General features: G+C 43.4%; 1 long non-coding RNA gene across 4 annotated transcripts in view; it reads right to left on the reverse strand.

Annotated features, from left to right (window-relative positions):
• LOC105732125 (uncharacterized) overlaps positions 1 to 10,115 on the reverse strand; it is a 54,057-nt gene extending 43,942 nt beyond the window's left edge. For 3 of the 4 annotated variants that reach the window (XR_010337129.1, XR_001110904.3, XR_001110905.3), the window contains exon 1: positions 8,455 to 10,115. This is a non-coding gene — a long non-coding RNA (uncharacterized LOC105732125). The remainder of the gene's footprint in view (positions 1 to 8,454) is intronic. The other variant, XR_001110902.3, reaches the window with a different exon arrangement.
• Positions 10,116 to 10,424: the final 309 nt, after the last annotated feature.

Consider the following 10,424-nt stretch of genomic DNA (forward strand, 5'->3'; position numbering starts at 1 on the left):
AGGAGATGAAAATTCTGCTCCAGAGAGGGCCGGGTGTGGTGGTGCATGCCTGTAATCCCAGCACTTTGGGAGGCCAAGGCAGGCAGATCACAAGGTCAGGAGTTCAAGACCAGCCTGACCAACATGATGAAACCCTGTCTCTACTAAAAATACAAAAATCAGCCAGGCATGGTGGTGGGTGCCTATAATCCCAGCTACACAGGAGCCTAAGGCATAATCACTTGAACTAGGGAGGTGAATGTTGCAGTGACCTGAGACTGCGCCATTGCACTCCAGCCTGGGCAACAGAGCAAGAGAGACTCCGTCACAGAAAAAAAAAAAAAAAAAAAAAAAAAAAATTCTGTTGGAGAGAATCTGACCACTCAAGAGAAATCATCAGAAGATACTGAAATTAGTTTCATTCAACAAATGGTCCAGCCAGCCAGCTGACCCTGCAGCGAAGCTCCCAGGCAACAAGCCCTGCCTGGCACTCCAAGTTTCCAGTTAGCTTTTTGGTTCTTAATTCTTTTTCATGAAGATACAGACAAAACGAACAGAAGAAGAAAACAAACTGGAGTGTATGCAGGGAGAAGAAAACTTCCCCAAAATAATTATCCTCAGAGAGATGACAAAAGATCCACGCAAAAAGGACAGGGAAAAAAATCCCACATAGAGAACAGCAACAGCTGGAAGAGCTCTTGAGAATTAAAAACAGGAGCATACAGATGACAAATTAAATAGAGAGCCTGGAAAATCAAGTTGATGGGAAGTATTCCAGAAGCTAGAGTAAAAAGACAAAGCTATAAAATGAAAGAGAAAAGGAGAGGATGAGTCCAGGAGGCCTGACATTTAAATAATACAAGGAGCCTCAGGAAGAGAGAAAAGAGAAATCAAGGGAAACCCATCAACAAAATTAGTCCAGAACGTGAATTTCCAGAACGAAAAGCCATCAGGTGCCTAATACAATAGATGAAAATAGAACCACACCAAGGAACATCACTGAGAAATTTCTAAATACTAGTGAAAAAAAAATCCTACAGGTTTTTATAAAGAGAAAATAAGTGAATTAAAAGGATCAGGAAACACATTGACTTCAAACATTTCAAAGCAAACAGAGGCTGGGTGCAGTGGCTCACACCTTTACTCCTAACACTTTGGGAGGCCGAGGTGGAGGACCTCTTGAGCCTAGGAGTTCAAGATCAGCTTGGGTAACATAGTGAGACCCTATCTCAAAAAAAAAAAAAAAAAAAGCTTGAGTGTGGTGTTGCATGCCTGTTCTGGCTACTCAGGAGGCTGAGGTGGGAGGATCACTTGAGCCCAGGTCAAGGCTGCAGTGAGCTATGATAGCACTATTGCACTCCAGCCTGGATGACAGAGGGAGGCCCTATCTCAAGAGAGAAAGAGAGAGAGAAAGAAGGAAGGAGGGAGGGAAGGAAGGAAGGAAGGAGGGAAGGAAGGAGGGAAGGAAGGAAGGAAAAAGAAAGAAAGAGAGAGAGGAAGAAAGAAAGAGGGAGAAAAAGGAAAGCACACAGAGAATGGATAGAAGTTCTGATTCTGGGTAGGAGGGCAAACACAAACTTCACGGGGACTCTCCCAATTGCACTTATAAAACCTGGACAGAATGTAATCCCAGCATCTTGAGACGCAAAGGCAAAGGATCACTTGAGGTCAGGAGTTTAACAGCAGCCTGGGCAACATAGCAAGATTGTGTCTCTATAAACATTTTTTAAATTTTTGAATTAAGAAAAAAAGTAAAGTAAATAAATAAATTAATTAATTTATTTATTAATTAATTTATTTATTTCTGCCAACGTGCCCAGCCAGTAAACAGTATTTCTGAGAAGTAAATAGTAGCAGGCAGATTGAGGAAGAGAAGAATCCAAAGTGCCACCAAAGCAGCATGTGTGCATCACTTTTTCCTCTGAAATACTGTAGGCCAAACTCAAGGCACTATGACAGAATGGCGGCAATAACCTGAATATCATTCAGCAATAAAAAGGAACGAATTGGCCAACCGCAGTGACTCGTGCCTGTAATCCCAACATTTTGGGAGGCCGAGGCAGGCAGATCACTTGAAGTCAGACGTTCAAGAACAGGCTGGCCAACATGACAAAACTCAATCTCTACTAAAAATACAAAATAATTAGCTGGGTGTGGTAGTACATGCCTGTAGTCCCAGCTACTCAGGAAGCTGAGGCAGGAGAATCGCTTGAATCTGGGAGGCAGAGATTGCAATGAGCCAAAATCACACCACTGCACTCCAGCCTGGGCGACAGAGCAAGAGTCTGTCCCCCACCACCCTCAAAAAAGAAAAGGAAAAAATATTGACTCACAAAACGGAATGGATGACTTTTCGATCCATTTTGCTAAGCAAAATAAGCCAGATGCAAAAGAATATTGTATAATTCCACTCAAATAACATTCTGGAAAAGGCCACATGATAGGAACAGAAAACATATCCGTGATTGCCAAGGAATAGGATTGACTATGAAGAGACAGCACGAGGAAATATTTGTGAGAGAGTGTTTGTAGGATTGAACAAAACAGTAAACATAGTGCTCCAGTGACCAGTTGTTCCCCCATCTCTCCCTGTCCTTAAGCCTCCCTATTTCCTGAGACACAATAATATTGAAATTAGGCCAATTAAGAATTCTATGATGGCCTCTTAGTGTTCAAGTGAAAGGAAAAGTCACAAAATCAAAAGTTAGAAATGCTCCAGTTTAGAGAGAAAGGTATGTTGAAAGCTGAGACAGGCTGAAAGGTAGGTCCCTTATACCGAATAGCCAAGTTGTAAATGCAAAGATAAAGGTTTTTTTTCACTTTAATCTTTTTTTTTTTTCTTTTTTGAGAGAAGGTCTTGCTCTGTCACCCAGTCTGCAATGCAACGGCACGATCATAGCTCACTGCAGTCTCAGACTCCTGGGCTCAAACAATGCTCTCACCTGACTTCCCAAGTAGCTGGGACTACAGGCACACCTCCCTTCATCTGGCTAATTTTTAGTTTTTTTATAGAAGGAAAAGTTCTTGAAGGAAATTCAAAGTGCCACTCCAGTGAACACACAAATGATAAGAAAGCAAAATAGCTTTATTGTTGATATGGAGAAAGTTTGAGTGGCCTGCATAGCAGATGAAACCAGTCACAACATTCCTGTAAGACAAAGCCTAATCCAGAACAAGGCCCTAACTGCCTTCAATTCCATGAAAGGCCGAGAAACCTGAGGAAGCTGCAGAAGAAAAGCGTGAAGGTGATATGGTTTGGCTGTGTGTCCCCACCCAAATCTCATGTCGAATTGTAATTCACATGTACTGGGGGAGGGACTTGGTGGTAGGAGACTGGATCATAGGGGCAGTTTTTCCCATGCTGTTCCTGTAAATAAGTGAGTTCTCACGAGATTTGATGGTTTAAGAGTGTGTGGCACTTCCCCACTCCTGCCTCCATGTAAGACGTGCCTTGCTTCCTCTTCACCTTCTGCCATGATTGTAAGTTTCCTGAGGCCTCCCCAGTCATGCAAAACTGTTTTTCTTAATAAATTACCCAGTCTCAGATAGTTGTTTATAACAGCATGAAAAGACTAATACAGAAGGCATCAGAAGCTGGTTCACATTTAAGGAAAGAAGCTATCTCCATAATATAGAAGTGGAAAATGAAGCAAAAGTGCTGATGTAGAAACTGCAGCAAGTTCTCCAGAAGACCAAGCTAAGAGCATTGATGAAGGAGGCTACACTAAATGACAGATTTTCAGTGTAGATGAAACAGCCTTCTACTGGAAGAAGATGTCATCTAAGACTTTCACGGCTATAGAGGAGTCAAAGCCTATCTAGCTTTTAAGTTTTAAAGAACAGGCTAACTCTCTTTTGAGGGGCTAATGCAGCTGGTGATAAAGACAATGCTTATTTACCATTCTGAAAATCCTAGGGCTCTTAAGAATTGGCACATCAGGCCGGGCACAGTGGCTCATGCCTGTAATCCCATCACTTTGGGAGGCTGAGGCAGGTGGATCAAGAGATCAGGAGTTTAAGATCAGGCTGGCCAAGATAGCGAAACCCTGTGTCTACTAAAACTACAAAAATTAGCTGGGTGGGCTGGCAGGCACCTATAATCCCAGCTACTTGGGAGGCTGAAGCAGGAGAATTGCTTGAACCCAGGCAGCAGAGGTTGCTGTGAGCTGAGATCATGCCACTGCACTCCAGCCTGGGTGACAGAATGAGATTCCATCTCAAAAACAAAAAACAAAATGAAACAAAAATTATGGCAAATCAGTCGAGCACAGTAGCTCATACCTATAATCAATCCCAGCACTTTGGAAGGACGAGGTGGGCAAAGGACAAGGTGACCTCACTTGAGGTCAGGTGTTCGAGACCAGCCTGTCCAACATGGTGAAACCCCAATCTCTACTGAAAATACAAAAATTAGCCGGGCTCAGTGGCACATGCTTGTAATTCCAGCTATTCAGGAGGCTGAGGCGGGAGAATCACTTGAACCCGGGAGGCAGAGGTTTCGGCGAGCTGAGATTGTGCCAATCTATTCTGCCTGTGCTCTACACACTGAACAAAGCCTGGATGACAGCACATCTGTTTAGAGCACAGTTTACTGACTATTTTAAGCCCAATATTGAGAACAATTGCTCAGAAAAAAAGATTCCTTTCAAAATATTACTGCTCATTGACAATGCACCTGGTCACCCAGAGCTCTGACGGCGATGTACAGGTGATAAAAGTTGTTTTCATGCCTGTTTACATATCGATTCTGCAGCCCGTGGATCAGAGAGTCATTTCAACTTCCAAGTCTTATTATTTAAGAAATATGAGAAATTCCTAAGGCTATAGCTGCTGTAGATAGGGATTTCTCTGGTGGATCATCTGGGCAAAGTAAATTGAAAACCTTCCGGAAAGGATTCGCCATTTTAGATGCCATTAAGAATATTCATAATTCATGGGAGAAGGCCAAAATATCAACATTAACAGGAGTTTAGAAGAAGTTGATTCCAATTCTCATAGATGACTTTGAAGTATTCAAGATTTCAGTGGAGGAAGTCACCACAGATGTGGTGGAAACAGCAAGAGAACTAAAACTGGAGCCTGAGGCGAGGCACAGTGGTTCATGCCTGTAATTCCAGCACTTTGGGAGGCCGACATGGGTGGAGTGCTTGAGGCCAGGAGTTCAAGACCAGCCTGGGTGACATAGTGAGACTGCATGTCTATATAAAATAGAAAAATTAGCTGAGCATAGTAGCATACACCTGTGGTCCCAGCTACTCAGGAGGCTGAGGCAGGAGGATCTCTTCAGTTCAGGAGTTCAAAGCTACAGTGAGCTCACTTCTCATGCCACTGCAGTCTAGCCTGAGCAACAGGTGAGATCTTGTCACTCACTCACACACACACACACACACACACACACACACGTGGATCCTAAGATGTGACTGAATTGCTGCAATCTCACAATCAAATTTGAATGGATGAGGAGTTGTTTCTTACGCATGAGCAAAAAAAGTGGTTTCTTGTGATGGAATCTATACTTGAAGACACTGAGAATATTGCTGAAGTGACAACAAAGGACTTAGAATATTCCATAAACTGGCCAGGCACAGTGGCTCGCGCCTGCAATCCCAGCACTTTGGGAGGCCAAGGTGGGCGAATCATGAGGTCAGGATATTGAGACAATTCTGGCCAACATGCTGAACCCCTGTCTTATGAAAATACAAAAAATTAGCTGGGCATGGTGGTGTGCACCTGTAGTCCCAGCTACTCGGGAGGCTGAGGCAGGGGAATCACTTGAACCTGGGAGGCAGAGATTGCACTGAGCCGAGATCAGGCCACTGCACTCCAGCCTGGCCACAGAGGAAGACTCTGTCACAATATGTATTCATATATATATATAAATGTAGTAAACTTAGTTGATAAAACAACGGTAAGGTATAAGAAGACTGACTCCAATTTTGAAAGAAGTTTCATTTTGGATAAAATGCTATCAAATAGCAATTGATGCAGCAAACGTCATTATTCTCTTATTTTAAGAAATTACCACAGCTACCCCAACCTTCAGCAACCACCACCTTAATCAGTCAGCAGCCATCAACATCGAGGCTAGATTCTCCACCAGCAAAAAGATTAAGACTTGTTGAAGGCTCAGATGATTGTTAGCATTTTTTAGCAATCAAGTATTTTTTAAATAAGGTATATAGGTTTTTTAGACACAATGCTATCGCATACCTAATAGACCACAATAAAATGTAAACATAACTTTTATGTGCATCCAGGAAACTGAGAAATGTGTGTGGCTTGCTTTATTATGATATTTGCTTTATTGCAGCGGTCTGTAACTAAATCCGCAATGTCTCTGAGGTACACCTGTACATATGCTTCCTAGCTTTTTCTAATGAGAGGGCCTAGAAGCAATGACAGTACAATAGCAATAGCAATGACTATACCCAGTGCTCACACCTGTAATCCCAGCACTTTGGGAGGCCTAGGTGGGCAGATCATGAGGTCAGGAGTTCGAGACCAGCCTGGCCAATATGGTGAAACCCAGTCTCTAATAAAAATACAAAAATTATGAGCATGGTGGCGAGTGACTGGAGTCCCAGCTACTCATGAGGCTAAGACAGAAGAACTGCTTGAACCCGGGAGGCAGAGGTTGCAGTGAGCTGAGATCATGCCACTGCACTCCAGCCTGGGTGACAGAGTGAGACTCCATTGCAAAAAAGAAAAGAAAAGAAAGAAAAATGCTATTCTCTATTAAAAGGAACCAGGGCTCCTTAGAGAAACAGTTGGTCCAGGTGAGTCAGGGAAAATATACGATAAGCCTGGAATATCTTGTAGTGCCATAAAATAGAAAACAAAATGCTTCAAAAAGGCAATGATTAAAAGGACACACGAGGCTGGGTGTGGTAACTGACACCTGCAATCCCAACACTTTGGGAGGCCAATGCAGGAGGATCATTTGAGCCCAGGAGTTTGAGACTAGCCTGGGCAACATAGTGAGACCCAATCTCTATTTTAAAAACCTTAAAAACTAAGAAAAACCTTAGCCAGGCGTGGTAGCACGTGCCTACAGTCCCATGTGGTCAGGGGGCTGAGGCAGGAGGTTTGCTCGAGCCCAGGAGGTAGAGGCTGCAGTAAGCCATGATTGCACCACGGCACTCCAGCCTGGGCGAGAGTGAGACACTGTCTCACAAAAAGAAAAATAAAAAGAAAAGACACAGGAACCATCCTGAAAGAGCTCCCAATGGTCAAAGCTGGAACCATTTTTCTATACAGGATAAATGATAATATAATTAGATCACAGCACCTAGGATAAAATAAACACCCGTGAGTCCATACTGATATGAATAAATAATTCAAAAATAAATAAAGAAATGAGGAAGAAGAGAGAGTTCTTCCTTAAAGAAGAATTCCAATTACCAAATGTGGGAGAAATGAGGAGAATCTTCATTAGAACACCACAGTTAAAACTGTTGCCGGCAAGATTCACCAATGGAGGTTACCATTAGTGGGCAAGAGTTTGAGAAGAAATAGGATATTTGTGTAGTGTAACAGTATCTCCCTCAAAATATCTATTAACTACAAAAGGAAAGATGGCAACTCTACATCAGCATAATCAGCCCCTTAACCAAGTGGTCACGGCAAACGTCACGATTAACAAGAATCACAGACATAGTGAATTCCTTGATACAGTGCACTGCGGAAGGGCACATCACCTCCTGAGGTCAGGAGTTTGAGACCAGCCTGGCCAACACTGCGAAACCCCATCTCTACTAAAAATACAAAAATTAGCTGGGTGTGGTGGGAGACCCCTGTAATCCCAGCTATTTGGGAGGCTGAGACACAAGTATTGCTTGAACCCAGGAGGTGGAGGTTGCAGTGAGGTGAGATTATGGCACTGCTCTCCATCTTGGGTGACAATAGCAAGATTCTGTCAAGAAAGAAAGAAGAAGAAAGAAAGAAAGAGAGAGAGAGAAAGAGAGAAAGAAAGAGAGAGAAAGAAAGAAAAAGAAAGAGAGAGAAAGAAAGAATGAAAAAGAAAGAAAAGAAAGAAAAGGAGGGAAGGAGCGAAGGAGGAAGGAAAGGAAGGAGGGAAAGAAATCAACAGGGAAACTCAAATGGAGGAATATTCTACAACATAACAAACTGGTTTTCTTCAATAGTAACAAAATCATGAATGACAAAGAAAGACTGAGGAACTACTGCAGATTCAAAGAGACTCAATGCACTACGGGACCCTCGCTTGGATCTTGAAACAGAAAAAGGACTTAGTGGGAAACCTGGTGAACTCCAAGTAAGCCTGCAGTCTAGTTAGTCTTACTGTACCACAGTGACTTTCTTGGCTTTGATCATTGTGCTACAGTGCTTACGTTCTGTAAGATGTAAACCACAGGGGAAGCCGAGTGAGGGATACATCAACATCCTCCGTAGTATTTTTACTTTTCCGTAAGTCTAAAGTTATTTCAAAATAAAAAGTTTTTCGAAGACACATACCATACTAAAATAAGTCATAGCATATCCTTATTCTACGGTTTATACAGTTATGATGTGGACTTGTAAGCAGCTCCAGAGCTCGATCCTAGTGAGCAACCGAGAGTTGGTGCCTGGGCCAGCAGGCTGCCTGGTGCTTCTTGCTCATTTCTCTGCCTCAGCCAGTAGGTTTGGCTGGAATTCCAAGGCCTTGGACTTTGCTGGACTTGAAAAGGAAAAAGGAAAGGGAAGCAAATCACCATGGGGGTCAAACCTGCTTTCCTGTGCTCTTCTGAGCCGCTCCTGGCTCCTGCTCCACAGAGCTAAAATCTCTAAGGAAGTCACTCTTTTATCATCTCCAAAAGATTACAGAATGATATAGTCTAGGCTGGAACTACACCATCTGTTTATGCCCTCAGAATTTTAAAAACGAGCCCCACATTTACAAATGTGAGCTGACATGTCACATTTGTGGAGAAATAACGAAGTAGCTGCCAGGCGCAGCAAGATTCTTCATGTTGAGAAGCTCCTCCACGTAGAAGCAGGTTAAGTCCTGAAAGATCGTTCTTAAGTGCACTGTTTGTCAGTTCAGTTGCCTAGGAAGAGTGTAAGCTTGCAGCCCTCAGACTTCTTTCCAGCAAACAGGCGTGTTTTAAATTTACCCACAAGCTCCTCCTCTGAACTGGAGAATGCACCCTCAGGTACGTTTTTCCCCAACAAATGCATTTTTTCCTACATTGAAAATTCCATTGGGATAGATAAAATCTGCAAGTATTAAGAATCTCCTTAGCTTCCAGTCCACCACTCCACTGCATTTGGAAGTCAGGCAAATTCAAAGGGGCCTTATACAGAGGAAATATCCATGGCTTGAGGCAAACATTTCATCACTCCTGGGCTCGAAGTCTTCAGGCAAACAGCTGGCATTCTCCTGGACAGGGCTGGTAGACTCTGTGGATGCCTTGCCTTCAAGCCATGGCACTTTAAATCCTTTGGGGTTTCTCTACTGCTTTTTCCATCCGTCGCTGATTATTGTTGACTACAGAGGTAAGGCAGCTTTTAGGTATTACACAATTACCCTTTGTCCTTTAGAACTTTCCTAATGTCGAATGACTCAGTCCATACACAAGGGCAGCATTCGTTACCTTGTCACTGCTTTCTATTTTTTAAAAATCTCTCATTTGTAACTGAATGCATTAATAAACCCTTTCACAGGCATGATGGAGTTCAGTGTGTTTGTAAAACACCTCAGCAACCTGTACTAGCAAAGCAAGCACACTTCAGGGCAGAGACCTGCAGCCAAGAACGCTGATCCCAGTCCTTGGTGGTGACTGACCTTTCTCGGGAGAGTGCAGCTTTGTTACAACCATGGAGGTTCTCAAGGAGATGGTGTCTGTACTTCCCATAAAAAGCAAGGAGGCCAGGTGTTGTGGCTCACACCTATAATCCCAGCACTTAAGGAGTCCGAGGCAGGAGGATCATTTGAGGTGAGGAGTTCGAGACCAGCCTGGCCAACATGGTGAAATCCCATCTCTACTAAAAATACAAAAATTCGCTGAGCATGGTGGTGCACACCTATAATCCCAGCTACTCGGGAGGCTGAGGCAGGAGAATTGCTTGAACCTGGGAGGCAGAGGTTGGAGTGAGCCAGGATCGTGCCACTGCACTCCAGCACGGGCAACAGAGTAAGACCCTGTCTCAAAAAAAAAAAAAAGAAAAAAGAAAAGAAAAGGTCAGGCACGATGGCTCACGCCTGTAATCTTAGCACTTTGGGAAGCCTAGACAGGGAGATTACAAAGTCAGGAGTTCAAGACCAGCCTCACTAACTCATCTCTAATAAAAATACAAAAGTTAGCCGGGCATGGTGGCACGCACCTGTAGTCCCAGCTACTCTGGAGGCTGAGTCAGGAGAATCACTTGAATCTGGGAGGCAGAAGTTGCAGAGAGCCGAGATCACACCACTGTACTCCAGCCTGAGTGACAGAGCAAGACTCTAT

Source organism: Aotus nancymaae, unplaced genomic scaffold, assembly GCF_030222135.1.
Source record: "Aotus nancymaae isolate 86718 unplaced genomic scaffold, 86718_ANA_hifiasm-v0.15.2.pri h1tg000043l, whole genome shotgun sequence".
NCBI classification, from domain to species: domain Eukaryota; kingdom Metazoa; phylum Chordata; class Mammalia; order Primates; family Aotidae; genus Aotus; species Aotus nancymaae.